Source organism: Athene cunicularia, unplaced genomic scaffold, assembly GCF_003259725.1.
Source record: "Athene cunicularia isolate RWA unplaced genomic scaffold, athCun1 SCF_2, whole genome shotgun sequence".
Classification (NCBI taxonomy): domain Eukaryota; kingdom Metazoa; phylum Chordata; class Aves; order Strigiformes; family Strigidae; genus Athene; species Athene cunicularia.
The window spans coordinates 136,377-154,531 of record NW_020799266.1 but is presented as its reverse complement, the minus strand read 5'-3'; the positions used below and the strand labels follow the sequence as shown (position 1 = coordinate 154,531).

The following is an 18,155-nucleotide window of genomic DNA, read 5'->3' as shown; positions in this document are numbered from 1 at the left end:
GCCCCCCCGACCCCCACCACCTCCACTGCAGTGCCCGCTCCCACACCTGGGCCCTGAGAGATACGTGCAGCAGAGCTGGATTCCAGCTGCTGCGGGGAAAACTGTAACTTGGAAATTTCCATGCTCTGAAGCATTTCACAGATATGCAAAAGGACCAACAAGGTGTCAAAGGAGCTTGAGCAAGTCACAGGGCTGAGCAGGAGCCAGAAATAGCAACCAGGAGTCTGGGTTCCATGTGCTGGGCCAGACATCCCCCATCAGGCTGCCCCATAACCGAAAACACCTTCAAATGCTTGTCTCGGTAGAGATGGATGGCAAGAGGTTCATGGCCTTGAACAACCTTTCTTATCTGGCTCCGACTCTACTTTGCTAGTCTCACTTCAATAGATATTGGCAAGCAACAGCATTTGTCTCCCTGCAGAGCTGGGGAGAATCCGTCTTCTGGCATCTGAGTGCCTGGACACCACAGACACCCAAACCACAGACAAACAGAAAACTTCTCAATGACTTGCAAAATGCAACAGAAAAAAGCCTGCCATCAGGCTTCAGCTTGCTGCAGGGCACCTGGTCTGCAAAAAAATTCTTCAGACAGAAATGAGAGGCTGGCAAGCACCGACCTGGACACGCATGCACCGAGGACACAGTACTCCAGCCTCTAACCCATCTGTGAGCTACAGCATCGAGGATTGGGCCAAGCCTCCCAAGATGCTGTTCTGACAATTTACATCTCAGGTTGAGGGGTATCTGAGCCAATAAAGAACACAAAGATGCTGAAATAATATTTTTGAAGCATAACAATTTTACTTGTCTGTCATCCCCGAGCTGGTTCAAAATAGCTCAGTGGATTTACAGTTGTGCCAGATGTGCTAGGGGTTAGCTGGTTCCCACCGGGAAAAGAGAGGCAGGTGACCTCCAGTTTTCCTCTGAATTACAGAAATATTTGATCAGCAAGCAGACACACAGCAGAGTTTGCAGGGACCAGAGGTCATCCCATCCTCCCCAGCAGGTCACAGGAGGGCAGGGGCTGCCTATGACCAGAGCAGCACACCAAGAGGTCCAGCCATGAAGGGGACTGTGCTTTTGGGTTAGGACAGTGATGGCTAGAAGCAGCCACCAACTTGCCAAGGTGCCAGAGCACCAAACCCTGTGCCACCGCCACTGCCATGGAGGGGTCCAAAAGGTGGAGCTCCCCTTGCAGGCAGAGTGCATCTCTCTTCCAGGTCGGTGCTGGCATACCTTGTAGCCAGGCTTGGGAAATGCTGATAAAATAAGGGAAAACATCTCTCCCTCCTCTCGCACTGCCCTCCCTCCAGACAATTAATTTCAGCCCTGCACCAGCCCGTGGCTGTCTTGCAGCGCTGCTGTGAATCATCAGCAGTGAAACGCTGACTCACAGAGGTGAGGCTCCGGATGCAGCTGACGCAGAAGCCCTGGTCCCCGCAGCCTGCTCCTGAAAACCCTCCTCCAGGTCCCCACAACATCTCTGTGAGCCCCAGGGAGGCTGCAGCAGCCACCCACTGCAGCAGGGAGATGATGCTTCAAGAGGTCATTTAATCCCACTTGGAGCAGTTCCATTCATACTGGCCCAACAAGCCTTTAATAGTCTCTTGTGGTGGAAACTCCTTTCCCTACACCTCTGTCTGTGCCAGAGCTTTATCCACATCAGAGGTATTCTCCAGCATCTCACCAAACCTTCTTCCCTGTAGTTTTGGGCTACAGGGCAGAGCTCCTTCTGCCTTTCCACCATTTCATAGAATCATAGAGTGGTTTGGTCTGGAAGGGACCTTAAAGACCATCTAGTTCCCATCCTCCTGCCCTAGGCAGGGACACCTTCCCCCAGCCCAGGTTGCCCAAAGCCCCGTCCAACCTGGCCTTGAACCCTTCCAGGGAGGGGGCAGCCACAGCTTCTCTGGGCAACCTGTGCCAGGGCCTCACCACCCTCACAGGGAAGAGTTTCTTCTGAAATCTCATCTAAATTTACTCTCTGTCAGTTTAAAACCATTACCCCTTGTCCTGTCCCTACACCCCTGATGACAAGCCCCTCCCCCCCTTTCAGCCCTGGGAGGCCGCTCTAAGTTCTCCCCGGAGCCTTCTCTTCTCCAGCTGAACCCCCCAACTCTCTCAGCCTGTCCTCACAGGGGGGTGCTCCAGCCCCCCGAGCATCTTTGTGGTCTCCTCTGGCCCCACTCGAGCAGGTCCGTGTCCTTCTGCTGTTGGTGAGCTGGACCCAGCACTGCAGGGGGGTCTCACAAGAGCGAAGCAGAGGGAAGAAAATCCCCCCGCTCTCCCTGCTGCCCACACTGCTCTAGGTGCAGCCCAGGACACGGGTGGATTTCTGGGCTGTGAGCTCACATTGCTGGCTCACAGTCAGTTTTCCACCCACTAATACCCCCAAGTCCTTCTCCTCAGATCTGCTCTCAATCCACTCATCCCCCAGCCTGTGTTTGTGCTGGGGATTGCCCTGACCCATGTGCAGGACCTTGCACTTGGCCTTGTTGATCTCCATGAGGTTTGCATGTCCCACCTCTCCAGCCTGTCCAGGTCCCTCTGGATGGCACCTCCCCTCCCTCTAACATGTCACTGCACCAGAGTTCGGTGTCAGTGGCAAACTTGCTGAGGGTGAAACTGTCCTTCTCGCCAACAAAGACATTAAGCAGTGCCGGTCCCAATACAAACCCCTAAGGAACACCATTTCAAGCTCTGCAACTCCCAACCGTCCCCAGGCCACTGTGACCCTTCCACAGGAGCAGCCCCACAGAGAGCCAGTGGCAGCTCAGCTCTGCACAGAGAAAGCAACACTCGTGCCCAAGGATGGCAACCCCCTGCGGCCACCATTTAGACAGCAGGACCTGCATCCATTCCAATCGGAAAGTTCCTTCTCAGGTCAATCAGGTTCCAGCTTTGGTCCCTCCCAGAGGTGATCTGGAGGCCCTCAGAGAGGATCAGCTCTACAGAGCCACTGAACCAAGGCAAAGACAGTTGCCCAGGAGGTCCCTGCAGGTCCAGCCCCAGGAGCTCCTCTCTGCTCAACCCTGAAAGAGCAGAAAACGGCTGGCAGAGACATGGGCAACTGGGCACAGAGAGCTGCTGGGTGCAAACCAAAAGCATTCAGTTCCTCCTCCTGCCATCGGGGTCTTGGCTGTGCCGTGAGGGTCTGGTCCATGTGCCCTTGCTGCCTCTAGCTGCATGGACCTTGGTGTTCACTTCTCGTCTGTGCCTGGCTCCTGCAGACCCCTGTTAGCTGGAACAGCACGGCTGTGAGACTGCAGCACTGAGGTTTGCCATCTGGTGCGTAACCACAGCTTTTTAAGACCCTTCATGCCTGCACACTTGTCTCAAGCCCCCATCTCTACATTTCCTCCTCATGTCCTGCTATTTTCTCTGTTCCTCAGATCAGTCACACAGATGGATGTTGTAGCATCCAAGTCTTTTTCCAGACAATCACAATCTCTTCTGATGTTCTCCATTTACAGCAAAGCAGTTCCCCCTTTGCCTCACATCAAAGACATACTCCAGTTCCCAGTGGCCCAGCTCTGCTGCCCAGCAAGCACTTAGAGGTGCCCACAACAGCCAGGGCTAAAGCACAGCACAGGCACTGCATCCTGCGGGCATGCACAGCAGAACTCAATGACTGCAGAAGCAGCAGGGCACTGGGGTGCTGGGAGAAGCCTTATTGCTCACCCATCCCTGTCACTACCATTCACCTCATCCAGCCCTCCCTGCAACCACAGGGCGCTTGTAGGCACCCTCCCTCCATCCACCCACGAGCCTTGCACCACAGGTCCCTCCACACCGCTGCATACACATGCAGTCTCACAGCCACACTGCCCACAACTCACCCTTTTCCCATCACCTCCAAGCCTGCTCCCTCCCACCCACCTGCCAGGAACATTAGGAAAGGAGATGTCAGACCAACACAGCATGATGTTCTCCTGCCCAGCAGGATAGTTTGAGCTCAAGTAGGTCACACTGAGAACACAAAGGATAGTGTGAGTGTTCCCTCTTCACCTCAGACGCCTTTCTCCCCAGCCTGTGAGCAGACTTTGCGTTGGCCCAACTGAGCTCTGCTGCTTGTCCTGCTAACCAGAGCAGGGCTGGCCCACCACATGACAGCAGAGCATCAGGAGGACCCAGCCCTGCCACCCGTCCTGCCTTCAGGTAGGGAAGAGCACTGAGGTCTGAACCTAATGGTGGAGACAATCACCACCAACTAACCACAGGAGGCTGCTCCCAGTGAAACTGCAGGGACATGTCAGCTCCTGTCCCTCCAGTGGCAATGACAGGTCTAGCTCAGAGCCTGTCTGGTGATGGAGGGCATGAAGGTCTCATCAAGGCTGTCTGGACCAGTCTCTTCTTGCAGACAAGCCCAAGCCTGCCCTATCAGCGGGCCTTAAATCAGCGTAGGGCTTTGATGGCTACTACAGACACCTTTGTCAGGAGAGGTGGTTGCTTTCCAGCCCTAAGCAAGCCTGGCAAGCTTGGGCTGTTGAGTTGGCATGCTCTGCAGTCACTGACCTGACCTGGAGTTCCTGAGGGACTCTGCACTGGGGAAAAGGAGTCAAACCCAGGGCTGAAAGTAGCCACTGAGCACCACAATGAGAAGTGGATGGTGGCTCTTCATCGACAGGCTGATGCTGTCAAGCAATGAATTGGGTCAAGTGGGGAAAAATATAAGAATAAAGGCATCAATGATGAGATGATCCAGTGGCAACACACTCATGTGAGAGCAAGTGATCCTGTGTAACAACCCCAGAGGCTCTGGGATCCACCATGTGGAATGAGCCCACGGTGTGGAGGTTTCCCACCTATCTGAACAGGGCTGGCAAAGCTGATCTCCTGCAGCAAGCTCAGACTTAATTGACACATGTTGAATCTGTGTTTGGGCAATTATGTATTTATATTATGTCAGCAGTTGCCAAGAGCCTGGACATCTGCTCACTCATCATGCATGAGCCAGGCAGCGTGGAGACATTTGACCCCAGAGCAGGATGCTGGGCTTTTGCAAACACAGCTGACAGGCAGAAAAGTGCCTCCCCTGCCACAAACAGCACTGTTCTCCACTGGCATTGCCTTCGTGAGATGGGCAATCATGACCTGCTGCCCACAGTAGCATCCCCCTGATTCAGGGTTAATAAAGCAGCCTGAGCTTATTTCACCAAACTACACTCTGGAAGCTGGGCTCAGCTCCCCTGTGGCTCCAAAGGCATTGTGCCATGGGTCAGAAATGAATCATGAGCAAGTTAGGGGAAAACAAAAAAAGCAAAGTTAAGAAGCCACTGAGTTCACAGAGAGAGGGGCTGTCCCCCAAGTCAGCCTTGAGTTAGGCAGAGATAGCAACTCACCGCCTGCCTGGCTCAGCTGCCAGCACCGAGAGCAGCCAGGGCAGAGTCCATCCCGAGACCAAACCCTCCCTTCCAATTTGCTCTCTCCGTGCTTTGGCCCCAGCCCTTTTAACACCAGGAAAAAACAGGGAAGAGAAATATGACTTCTGCTGCATCCCCGGGGTGGGGGGACCAGGGCTGAGGCACCTCCTCCTCCAAGCCTGCCAGGAGGCAAAAGCAGCATGTCCCCTCCCTGCTGCCCTGCTCCCACCACCCACAGCGGCACACAATCGTTTTGCAAGACCCATGCAATTTTGGGCCATTTTAAAGAAGGTTTCACTCCTACCCTTTTGAGTGACACCTCCCAGACAAATAAATAAGTTCAGGAATAAATCGCTGTGACCCCTCAGAGCAGACAGCTTGAAAAGCCAGGAAACACCTTCCACACACCATCGTTGACATGCAAACGAAGATCTCTCAACCGGTGGGTCAGGAGAGCGGTGATTCAGCACCTGCAGAAACACCCTGCATTCTCCAGATGGAAGTGCAGCCAGACACCGCCCATCAGCGAGAGGAACTAACCCGCGCAGGCTGCAGCCCCCAGGCACCCCTGGGCTCCTGGTTTGCTCTCCCCGCTCCCAGAGGCCCACGTGAGCACATGGGATGGGACCGGCAGCACCAGCCATGGGATGCCACGTGCCATCGCTGAGCCCGGACGTCACAGCATTGTCTCACTAGCAAACCACAGCCTGCCTAGTGCTCTGGGGACTTCTTTGCTTTCCTCAGCACCCATGGGTCCCTACGGTCTCACCTGCTTTCCCCTCCAAGAGCCAAGTCCAATCGATGCCCTCGGTCACACGAGGCCCGTGCTGGCGCCTGCCCAGTGCAGCCAGGGCAGTAGCTCTGCGGTCCTGCAGCCTCTGGAGGTGCCAAAGGGACAATGCTATTCCAGAGCTCTCCGGTTTCAGCCCGACTCCCTCACACTTCAGCTCCCTCCCCCTGATGACAGCCACTCAGCAGCACAAGCAGAAATGCCCACCTGTCACCAGACAGCTGAAAACCATCCCCTGCTCCCAGGCAGAGCTGCTGCAGCAGCTCACAGAGCGCCATCCGCACTGCCTGCCGGCCACCCTCCCCAAAGCAGCTCTCAAGCAGCTCAGCAGGCAGATGCTGGCAGCCACCACCACCTCGCTGACTCCTCAGGAAGACTGCCTGGCTGCAAGGCTGAACCACACCAGCACATTGCTGGCTCTCAGGAAAAAGGACATGTCTTGGCAGGGAGCAGCTCACCGGTCCCCTCCCTGCCCGAGGACATCCGCACCACCACGCAGCACCTTCGTGCCAGCACGGCCACAGCAGCCCGCAGGGTGACAGGGACCCCAAAGCTCAGCCCACAGCCGGCCCACAGCACAGGCTCCTGCCAGCAGAGTGGCAGCTCAGCCCCTCGGGAGCAAAGGGCAGTTCCTCACATCAGCCGCAAACCAGACAGCCCCTGCGCCAGAAACCGCACAGCCACTGACAACCCCGCATCCCCCTCCGCTGGCTGCCCACATCCTGCCTGCTGCTCCAGGAAGGAGTCCAGGGGGGGTGTGGAAGTTCATTAAGGCTTCTTGCAAAACCAAGGGCTGCCGAGCTCGCTCACTCTGTCACGTCAGGCAGCCCTGTAAAGCCGGGAATGTGCTTCTCCCAGGCAAACGCATACCTTTAAAAGGCATGCTTGCACTGTCAGCAGAGTTCGGAGCACACTAGGAGTGGGGAGCCAGGAGATTTATGATACGATGGTACACCCAGGGCATTCAGCTCTTCCAGCAAAGGTCCAGCAAGAAGCACTGGGTGCAGGCAGGAATATTAGAGGAGAGGGCAGGGGAGAAAGTGAGTTGCTTAACATTCAGCACACAACATCCTCGAATGCGATGGCACATGGTGAACCAGCCCTGTGGATGCACTGAAGGGTTTAAACCACCATCCAGAGTAACCTCCCCATCCTCCAGCCCCCAAGCAGTCATTGACACAGCTCTTTCCCACACTGTAGGATATCATTTGATCCAAAGACTCTCCAAGTGCCTTACAATCACCCAGCCATGGAAAGGCCGTAAAGAAAAGGGATCCAAGGTCACAACTTACCCAGGCAGGGTTGCAGTCACCCTGAGGGGCAGCCCTGAGTCAGGGCACCCTGAGCAGTACAGCCACTGAGACCTCCCCAAACCCTCCTACACCACCCAGCCTTCCTGTACCACCCTGACCATCCCTGTCTCGACACACCCATCACCCAAGGAGGACCAAAGGCTCCCAGGTTCCCTTGGCACAACTATCCCAGAGGGGAAACATGCTCCCCCAGCATTTCAAAGCCAGCCCACCCTGCATCCACAGCCCCCAGGCCAGCCAGGGGGCTGCACATGAGCCACAGGGTGCAGGAGCCTTGGGGTTCCCCACTTTTTGCCCTGCCTTGGTGCAAAATGGCAGAACCAGGCAGAGAAGCAACGTTGAGGTGGAAGCCCCAAACCAAAGTGCCAACAGAGCTTCAAGACAAGTTCCATCCCCAGTTTGAGGGTGTCAGTGATATTGGGCAGAGGAACCTCCAATCAGGGTTCAGCAACACCCAGGTATCCTTCTGCCCTGGGACAGTGGGGTGCAGCCAGCAGGACCTCCCACTGCACTGCCTGGGGAGGATACAGGCAATGCCGGAGCAGACAGGCAGCAGCACAGGCAGTGGTGCTGGGGATGATACCCAGAAAGCTCCACCTCTGCCAGTTGCTTAGCGACCAGCATCCCGTAGGAGCCACCTCTCCTGCACGTCCCTGTCAGCAGCACAACAGCTCTGCTCCAACAGCTCTGGCAGCAGAGGTGAGACCAGAAACCACCACCTGATACCTGCCAGCTTCCCCCCTCCCGCTGAAGGTCCGGGGCCTGGCTGTGCCAGGGATGTGCTCCCCTGCACCCTGACCCTGCGCCCCATCAGCCCCCACATCTCAGCCCCCAGCCTTGCCTTGGACCCAAGGCCTACAGGAAAGGGCGCAACGATTTTAGGTGAGACAGATACCCCACCTCAAGTCCAGTTGCTGTCCCCAGCAGCTGATAAATGCTAAACAAGGAAAGGAAAAGGACAAATGGAAACCACTTCACAGCTGACCAGGAACGAGCATCCCCCACAGCACCACACAACCTGCTTTTCCTGGGACACTGATGTGTCTGAGCTCCACCCCACACTCTGGTCAGCACCATCCTTCACAGCTACACTCCTCCTAGCAAGTCCCCAGGCTGCAACAAGCCCCAGCATCTCTGTGCCATCCCAACTGATAGAGGCCAATATACTTGGGAAAATCCCTCTAAACATCTCAAAAGTCCTTTTCAGGGAAGAAAATGCTACAAATTCACAGGAAGAAAAGCAGCAAATCAGTAAGTGAAACAGGCAGGAGCTGGAACTCAAGGAAGAGAACTGTTCTTGCACACATCTTTTTGGATTGTGCCTGCAATTTATACCGCTGTTCATCTCACTTCTGAGTGAAGACAGATTAGCTGGCTAGAAAGAGGAGCAGAAAATTGCTATATTAACCATGGAAAATCAAGACTGGAAAATAGACCTGGTGCCTCCTTAAACTATCCCCAGCACTGGTGTCTAGCAGGGGTCTAACCTCTCACATGTCAGAGCTAGAGAGCAAACCAAGCTTTTCCTTCAACTTGGCACCTGAAAATCTGATTAATCACCAGTGCTGCAAGAAATCAATGTGACTGCAAGCACATTGCCCCAAGGTCTTGTTAAAAAAGCTGAGAGGCTTCCACGACCTTTCAATCCTGAAGCCACAGCCTCCTTGCAGCTCGGTACTGGGTGCCAGCACTGCAGGAGGCAAAGGCCCAGTGCATTAAAGTAGCTGAAGATACCTGCGGTTGGGTCTCCAGTGGCTGCTCTCCCAAAGGTCCCCACCTTCCTTGCACTCCCACCCAGGGCCATGATAGATGGCAGGGGAGATGCTACCAGCAGACACGGCCCAGCAGCTATCCCATGCCCAGCTCATGCACCAGCATCAAAACCAAACATTTTTCTGTGAAGCAGAGTATAATATCTTACGTGGGTTGAAGGTTTTTTTAAGATATGGGAAGGAGATACTGTATGCAACAAAATGACTACTACTACAGGGGGATTTTTAAACAAACAAAAAACCCCATTCTTCTTTAAACACATCTAATAAGACACAGAGGACTGGTCAACAGCACCAGCATAACCAGGGCAGCAACTGGGAGACACTGCAGGCTGCTCTGCTAAGGCCCGTGCCACACTCCCTCCCGCACGCCAGAGACCTCTCCCACTGCTGGACTGATCTGCTTCTGAGAATATAAACCATGCCACCACTTGGGGTTTATTCCACTTGCTCTGTATTATTCCAAAATACAAAGCTTAAAATTCGCCCTCTTTTTTCCTCCCTCGTCAACTAAAGTTGAAGCCTGATTTACCTACCCCTCAGGTGCAGGCAGGTCTCGGCCAGTGGCAGGCAGCAGTGTCCCGCTGCACGCAGACAGCTGGGTGGGTGCAGGTCCACTCCTGCTGCCAGAGGCACACCTGCCCACAAAGGAACCCAGCCCAGGTATGACACCAAGTTTGCCACTTCATTTTAACCCTTTTAATCCCTGGCACTGCTCCTCTACTTCCATGTGACCAGATTCCTGCCAGAGGGGTGGCAGGAATCAGAGTCATTTAGATGATGCACAGGTATAATCCTGATGAACAGCTGTACAAACCCATGCCAGGGTCAAAACTGGGAGAGATGCACGGAGAGCCCCAGGTCCCTCTGCAGAACTGCTCCAGCCTGGTGTTTCCCCCCAGCAGCCCCCAGGCTTCACCCCAGATGCAGACACACCACACCAGCCAGCCCACAGGCACGAGGCAGACATTTTCTGGTAAGCAAATATTGCTGGTTTTCCCTCGCCCTCTCCCAGCCCTTCCATTTTACCTCTTGGAGAACCCTGAGCAGTTGTTTTTCTCGGCTGTTTAATCTCCCTCCAGTTCCCAGAGGATGTACGCTTATCGCCTGCACAAGCTCATCTAGCTTTGATGTGTCTCAAATTCTACCCCCAGGCAGGTGACGAGTATTCAGGGAAGTTGGGCAATTAAATGACAACAGAAGGAAGGGCCAGAGGAGAAGGGTTGTTTTTTTTTTTTTTAAAAAAAAAAAAAAAAAAAGGAGGGGAAAGCAAACCTGACTGAAGCCTCCTCCCCGCTGCATCCATGAGCAAAGCCCGTAGTACCCACCAGTGCCTCCTGCTCTCGTGCTTGGAGAGGAAGGTCCCAATCCAGGCACCCTGGGCACAAACCCCTGCTCCTGGCGCAGGAGGGTGCTGTGGCCAGTCTGAACACAGGGAGCAGGGACACCACCACCACAACCAAGCTGGCTGCACCATGACACAACCCAAGGGAGAAATTTGTGTCCAGGAGGTCCTGGACACGAGTGGTTGGCAGAGGCAGCACTCCCCAGCACACAACTTGTGCCAAGCAGACCTGGGCACAAGCTGGCATAGCTCCTGCCCTCCCGGCTAAATCAGGGCAGCCTCAGCCAGGACCAGGGATGCAAAGACAGCGGTGGCTCCCTGGCAGATCTGGGCTCAGCCAGATCCATCCCAGCCTGACCCCTCTGTCCCACATAGCCCAGCCTGGCAGCAGGGTTGTGGCGCATGGAGCAGTGACACCACAGACGCTGCAAGCAGGAGGCTGCAGCGCTCTCATCACAGCATGAGGGGGACAGAGATGCCTCTAATACCTGGCAGCCACCCCCGATAAGTTCACGCTTTCCACTGTGGCACCCATCCCGCAGCTGGGAGGAAGGCATGTGGGGGGAACAGTGCAGGCAGCTGCCGGAGGATGCCCAGGGCTGGGCGTGCAGGAACAAGGCACGGTGATCTTGCCTGGAAGGTGGTGGATAGGTGACGGCCATGTGGGACTCAGGCAGGGCTGTAGCCCTGGCAGAGCACCCACCTCCGGGTTGGCATGGCACTGCATGCCTCTGCTCACCAGTTGCTCTTCAGGGACCTGAAGGTGGCACATGACAGGTGCCTTCTAGAAGAGGAGGTAAGTCTAGACTTTCCAAGAGGTGAGGCTGCCCATCTCGGTCAGCAGGTAGATGAGCTGAGTGGCAGCAAGGCCACCAGCCACCCCAGACAGCCTCTCACTGCCCACCAGCATCACCCCACTGGGGCTGGCACAAGGGACCACTTGGAGATGGCTCTGGAGTGCAGGCCCCTGACACTTGCCAGAAGCCCCAACATTTGTCCAGCTCTCCCCAGACTGCCCTGACTTTGGGGTGTCCACCCAGGGTACTGGTGCAGCCACAGCCACCAGAAGCCACTGGTGTGAGGGCTCCATCACTAATGCCTCTTGGGACGAGGCAGCACACACACTGCCCCACACTGCACCCCCCGCAACAGCACCAGATAGCCCCTGGGGCTGGCTGAGCGGAGGGCTGGGACAGCAATCCGCCCGGCATGGCCGCAGCATCCGCCACGTCTGAACATCTCCGTCTCCCCGGCAACCTGGGTACCAGCGCCTTCTCACTTGCAGCCCAGCAGTCTTGTGCAGCAAAAGCCATGCTGAATCTGTACTGGGATTACAGCAGCCCTCTTTCGCTCACCCTCCTACCCTTTCCATCCAAAATTCATCATTAAAACATAACCTTGTGGTGAGGAACAAGAAGCACCATGCCAGGGTCATGGGGAGCAATAGCACTCCCACTCACCCCGCCAGCCACCACTATCATAGGGTTTACTGGGCACCACGGAGCTTTCAACTGGAGGAAAGTGGGATCTGTGCAGCAGCCACATGCTGAGTGACAGATGCCATCTCAACACTGGCTACCTTGAATGGCTTGGGCCATCATGTGCACATGGGAGCAGGACAAGCACACTCCAGGTGACACCAATGGCAAGGAGACTCAACCTCACTCTCCATCCAGCATGTTCAGTGGTCTCAGAGGCTCTGAAAGCTCTTCACCACAGTGCAAAGCTCCCTCCAGTGTCCCGCCTGATTCCTCATCACCCTGCCAAGCGTCCAGCCTTATCTGCAGGTGGGGAAGGACACAGGCCAAGACTCGAGTCCTAGGGCAGCATATGGCCCCTTTTCAGAGGTCCCCGAGCAATGTCACAGCAGAGAAAGTACCAGCCATGCCGAGGACCCTCTCAGCAGGATGAGACACTGTACGCAAAGGAATGACAAGCACCCAGCCCCCATGGAAGGAGCATCCCCTGGGGAGGCAAGTGAGCCCCAGTACCCCAGACCTGCACCCTGGATGGGGCTGAGCCTCGCAAACCACAGTGATGGGAGCAGATCATCCACAGAACCTGCTGGCCTCCAACCAAGCAGCTCTCAGCACCTGCTTTTGTAGCTGCTGAGGATGGGAAGTGGCACAAACATTGTTTAACCCCTTCAGCAACAGCGAAGAAAGCCAAGAAAGGAAAAATCAAAAGCCTCTGTCCCAGAATAAAGGAGAGAGCAAGGGTTGTGGGGAATCCAGGCTAGAAGCAGCCCAGAGAGATGCTGTCACAAGCACCTATATGTTGGGAGATGATGCCCTGGAGCACACCCACACCAGAGCTGGGTGCTCTCCTGCACGTGATCCAGCCTCCACATCCCCCCTTGGGAGCAAGTCCTGCAGATCCCACCCCACACTGCCTGCTCAGACACTGCCAACAGCTCCTCATCCCTTGGGTCCTTCTGTGCCAATAAAGCTGCTGAAACACCAGTCCCAGGTGGCAAATTCTGCTCTGCAGGGATCTGAGAATGGACAGCTCTTCCTTTCCACCCAGCCCTGGTGGGATCACCAGTTCAGCAAGGCAGGGTCCCATCCCAGCCCTTCACACCTCTGGCCAGAGCCAGCGGTGAGGCTGGTCCATGTGGATGGTACATCCCGTGCTGCCCGCTGCATGTCAGAGGTGAGGCGAGATCCCAGCCCAGCCCTCTGGCAGAGAAGCCTTTAACAGCCAGGCAGAGAGGGGGACAGATGGGCAGGCACCCCAGCTCACCCCCGCTGTAATGCAGCATGGCAGATGCCCAGCTCCTAAGTGACGAGGATGCGGAAGAGGTTAAAAGGACCAGCCACGGGAGGCAGGGTGCCTGGCCAGAAGCCAGCCTTTCCCAAGCTGAGATTGAGGGAGCTGGCAGCTCTCACTGGCCTTCAGGGCACACATTGCCACATTCCGCAAACCTGTTTGCTCAGCCCAGGCCAAAGCAGCTGAGATGGCACAGAGCAAGCTTCATTGACCAAGGCATGTCTCACAGCGAGGATGGGCCCCAAATCAAGAGGAAAGTGCACCAGCAGCCCCGAGCCAGGGCGGGGGAGCAGGTCCAGCACCGAGGCAGCGCTGCCCCGGGGCTGCCAGCGCTGCTTGCCCAGCCAGGGTCCCGCTGCCACACAGGGTGAAGGACAAGGAGGATAGAACGGCTTCAACTCTGTAACTTTAGACTGGCTCTTAGGAAGTATTTCTTTGCAGAAGGGGTTGCTGGAATGGGTTGCCCAGGGCAGGGGGGGAGTCCCCATTAGAAACTGCCTGTCAGCAGAACAACAGGGCTAAACTATCTCAGTGTCACATCTGGGGGCTCTGCCTGGGGGATGAGGCTGCCCTGCCGCGGACTGGCTGTGCCCCACGGGCCCCTGCATGCTGCTTTGGGTGGGGAAGGGGCTGCCCAAGAGGTGCCACAATCAAATGGAGCAGTCAGTCCAGGTAGGGAGCAGCCCAGGAAGACACCGGGACCACCAGCACTGCAGCCAGTCCTCTCCTCCTACTCCAGCTCTCATGCAGGGACGGCACCAGAGTGGAGCCCAGGGCTGTTCTGGTGCAGCAGAGGGCGAAAGACTGACCCAAAGGCTGTTATGGTAACAACCAGCATTCTTTGAACCCAGGTCACCCAGCTCCAGGTGTGCCCCACGACTGACCACTGCAGAGCACCAGCAAGGCACCTCACATACACACCAGAAGCAGGCAGGGGTGTTGCAACCCATGTGGGCCACCCATCACCAGGTGGAGTCCCAGGAGTGGGACTCTTCCTCCGCTGGTGACAGCTCCTGCCCCAGCTCGAGGTCACCCACTGCCTCTGCAGCCATCACTGAGTAGGTGAAGAGCACCTAGAGCAAGGGAAGCCACTGAAGGGAGCTCAGCTCAGGCACAGACTCAGCCTTGCCTTCTCCCATCTTCTCTCTCCTTACAAAGGAAGGCCCAAGCTCTCTGCCTACAGTCATCATCCTCCAATCCACAGCCCCAGAAGAGCCCTGTCTGAGATTTAAAGCAGTGGCTAGGAAATACCATTTTCCCCAAGGTAACAGTCATGTCTTGTGAGCCACTTCCCAGGAGGATGGAGCAGTTCAGTTGGAAGGGACCTACGATTATCTAGTCCAACTAACGAATGACTATCTTCTTTGACCAAGCTCTCGAGGAGAGAATCCTTTCCCTTCACCCCTGCCTACCAAATCCCAGCAGCAAGCCCTTCATGACATCCAGGAGGTAGGATTTTACATCAGCTGTGAGGGAGCTGTAGAAATACAGAGAAATGAAGCTCATCACCAGCATGAGCACTGTGCCACGACCAAAGCATCGCCAACCTTTCCAGAAGCTGGGGACACCTCCCTTGGCACAAGGCAGCAGCTGGCCCAGGCTGTGCTGGTAAGGCTTCGCTGGCCCAAACCTGCCGGGAAGCTGGGACCTGCAGGTGAGTCTGCCTGAGCACACAGCCATGGAGCAGTTCTGCTGTGCCAGTGCTCCCCCAAACGCCCAGTGCTGGCTCAGGAGATGCAACCAAAAGAGGGAAACATGAAACCAAAGACACCCAGACGTGGGCCACTAAACCCCAGCTGCACCCAGGACACTGAGGCCACCAGCAAAACCAAGGGGTGGGCTGGGTACCAGGGGTCACACTGTGGAGGTGGTGTGTGTCCTGCTCCCCGTGCTGCCCCAGCGCAGGGAATCCCAACAGGGACTCACACCCCCAGTGCAGGGGCAGAGCTTACTGCCAGGCATCACCCAGGAGCTGAACACTCCCACATCGGCAGTAGCCAGTGCCCAACCTCCCAAGCAGCTTTCCTTGTGCAGAGCCCCAGAGCAGAAGCACACAGGCACCCACCCCATGCTGGAGGGAAACTGAGGCACACAGCAATGCTATTCACCACTGAAGTTGGGCCTGCACTTCTGCCCCCACCAACGCCAAAACTGGTCTTCCAGCACCCAGACTTATCAGCGTACAGAGATGGGACAAGAAACGCCATCATTCTCCTTGCTTTCCCTACAGACCCACGTCCCTGCATGCAGGTGGAGGTGACATTTTGCCAGGTCCACAAAGAGCCCTCCTGGAGAGATGGTCTTGTAGCACCGCTGGTGAGAAACCCTCATAAAAAAGTAATGAGCTGCCCCCTGCAGAGCCAGAGGCACCTCTAGCCCCAAGGAACACATCGCAGCCCATCGCAGCCCTCGGCAAGGACGTAGATCCCCTGTCTGCATCCAGGGCACTGCCTGCCTCTGCACCCTTTGCCTCATGTAGGCAGAAGCCAAACCCCGGCAGGCATTGAGGTCCCACGGATGCCACGAGCCTCGCAGTGCCCACTGCTGCATTCTCCTGTCACCCCGGACAGAGCCAGGACAGCGGGGTGCCGTCACGGAGCTCCTTATCCCCAACTTTCAGATGACGACACCTTCCACCCATCTTGGGCCAGAGTGAGGGGAGTGCTGCGGCATTGCTCTCCAACCAGGCTCACCTTGCAGGTTCAGGGAGCAAAAGCAGAAGCGAGCCCTTGTCCTCCCAGCTATCCCCAGTTGCAGTACATGTGGAAACAGCTCACATCTGGTGTCACATACACCATGCAAACCCACCGGGCACTGGGGACCCAGAGCAGAGCAGCTCACCCAGCTGGAGGAACCCCAGGGGTCTCCAAGAAAGAAGGCCTGGACCACAAGCCCTCAACACTTTCAGGCATCCCAGCAATCAATCCTGCAACTCAGAGTTATCACTGTCCTCTCCCATCCTTCACTCCCAGCTGCCCAGCAGTGCCAGCCTTGACAGGACGTGCCTCAAGCTGGCCATGCCCAGCCCCCATGAGCCAGGACCAACTCCCTGGGCTCAGACCCACACCCAACAAAGCACAAAGGCTGGTTTGCAGACAGGCCACCTTCCTCAAATACTCTGCACAACAAAAAGCATGAAAACTCAGCATTAAGCACTGACATCCCAAAGTCACTCCATCAGCGAGCAAAGACTTGGGCAGCCAGAAGGAGCTTTCCTGTTGGCAAAGGGGCTGTTGCCCAACTCCTAACTAAACCAGGAAAAATCCCAGCACATAAAGGAAGTCAGAACAAGCCCAAGCCCAACAGTTTTGTGCTTTGGTGGTAGCAGGCCAGATTTCCAGTCCTGCCGGGGGTTTCTGGCAGATGAGCCTCCCTGCAGCACAGGTTCCCCACTGAGCAACCCCTTCTATGCTATGAAATCCACTCAGCCTTATGTGGGATCTGGAAAGAAGAATAAAAGCTTTCAGAATAAACTCACACTGCTTCCAGGGGCTGCTCTCAGCACTCTGCCTGGGCACAGTTCAGAACCTGCAAAGAAGAAATCAGATTTGGTTAAAAAGAAAAAAAAAACAAAACCAAACCTTCCCAGAGATGATGGCAAGTGCACGGAAGGACATTAGCCAGATAATTCATCACAAGATGGTGCCCGCACGGCTCGAGTACTGTGTTTAGACTCCATACAAATCTGCTTGCTGGAGAACGTAAGCTCCACATTATGTTAGATGCTGCTTTACTCTCAAAAAGACTGATGTGAAAACAGCACCTTCTCATGCAGCCAGTCTGCCCACTGCGTGCGTTGTGAGCCAGCTCTGCTCATTTGAGTGATAAAAGCAAATATTTACTACAGGCAGTGCCGCACAACCAACACACCTCCGAGAAATGAAACAGATACCCTCCTGGCTCGCACTGCCGGGCGCTGCCCAAGTTATCTTCTCAGGGCCATCTGTGCCACTCCATTGTCACCCGTCCCTCTGGCTCACCAGTGCGGTCCCTGTGGTAACGCCGAGGGCAACATCTGGTGGGCAGGACTTCTACCCCGGGTAATGATGCAGGTCAGTGATGCAGCACCCATGGGAGCCAGCCTCATTCACTCATCCGTGGAGTGACCAGCAGCTCTGGCACACCAGGAGTAAAATCAGCAGTTTTAATAGGAACAGCCCCAATCCTGCAACAGCATTTTCAGGGTCAGTTTTTAGACAATAACTGCATCTAATAGGGGAGTAAAAACTGCCAGCAGGCACCACAGCTACATGAAGGAAGAAGCTGTCTCACAGCACAGCAAGGATGCCTTCTGCTTTTCCAAGGGTTAATTTTCAAACATACCTTCAATAGGCAAAGACCATCCTCCCATAAGCACAGAAGTAAAGCAGGCAGGACCTGGCTATGCAAAGCACCCACCTCTCCTATGGATTCAGCAAAAACTTTTCACTCTCCACAAGCAAATACCATCTGCGTGTAGCCCAACACAGCTTGCCCTGAGCAACACCCATCCACAGCAGCTTTCCCAGAGAGGGACATAAAAGCTGTCCCACTTTCCACACGGGCAGAGTCCCCAAGCAGCCTGGTGACATGTAGCGATTGATCTGTGGCTGCGCAGCTACCACGTGGGGCTCCAGCCTCCCGGACAAGAACAGGACCTGCTGCTGCCCCCCAGACAGAAAACCTGATGCAGTAAGGCCAGGAGCTTTGGCGCCTCCAAGCAGGGAGAAATTGCACCCCCAAATGATCTGGATGAGAGATACAGGAGAGGAGGGAGTTAGAGCTATCGCCGCCTGTGTGGTCCTGTCCCAGCTCTCCACCGCT

The 18,155-nt window shown here is 55.6% G+C and overlaps 1 protein-coding gene across 2 annotated transcripts in view; it reads right to left on the bottom strand.

The window, feature by feature from the left end:
• Nucleotides 1-16,886, bottom strand: part of LOC113490644 (band 4.1-like protein 1) — a 36,040-nt gene extending 19,154 nt beyond the window's left edge. Inside the window, exon 1 of one of the 2 annotated variants that reach the window (XM_026867188.1) lies at nucleotides 16,831-16,886. The gene's annotated coding sequence lies outside the window, so the exon portion shown is untranslated. Of the gene's footprint in view, nucleotides 1-9,213; nucleotides 9,230-16,830 lie in introns of those variants that run through there. The other variant, XM_026867190.1, reaches the window with a different exon arrangement.
• Between the last annotated feature and the right edge of the window lie 1,269 nt (nucleotides 16,887-18,155).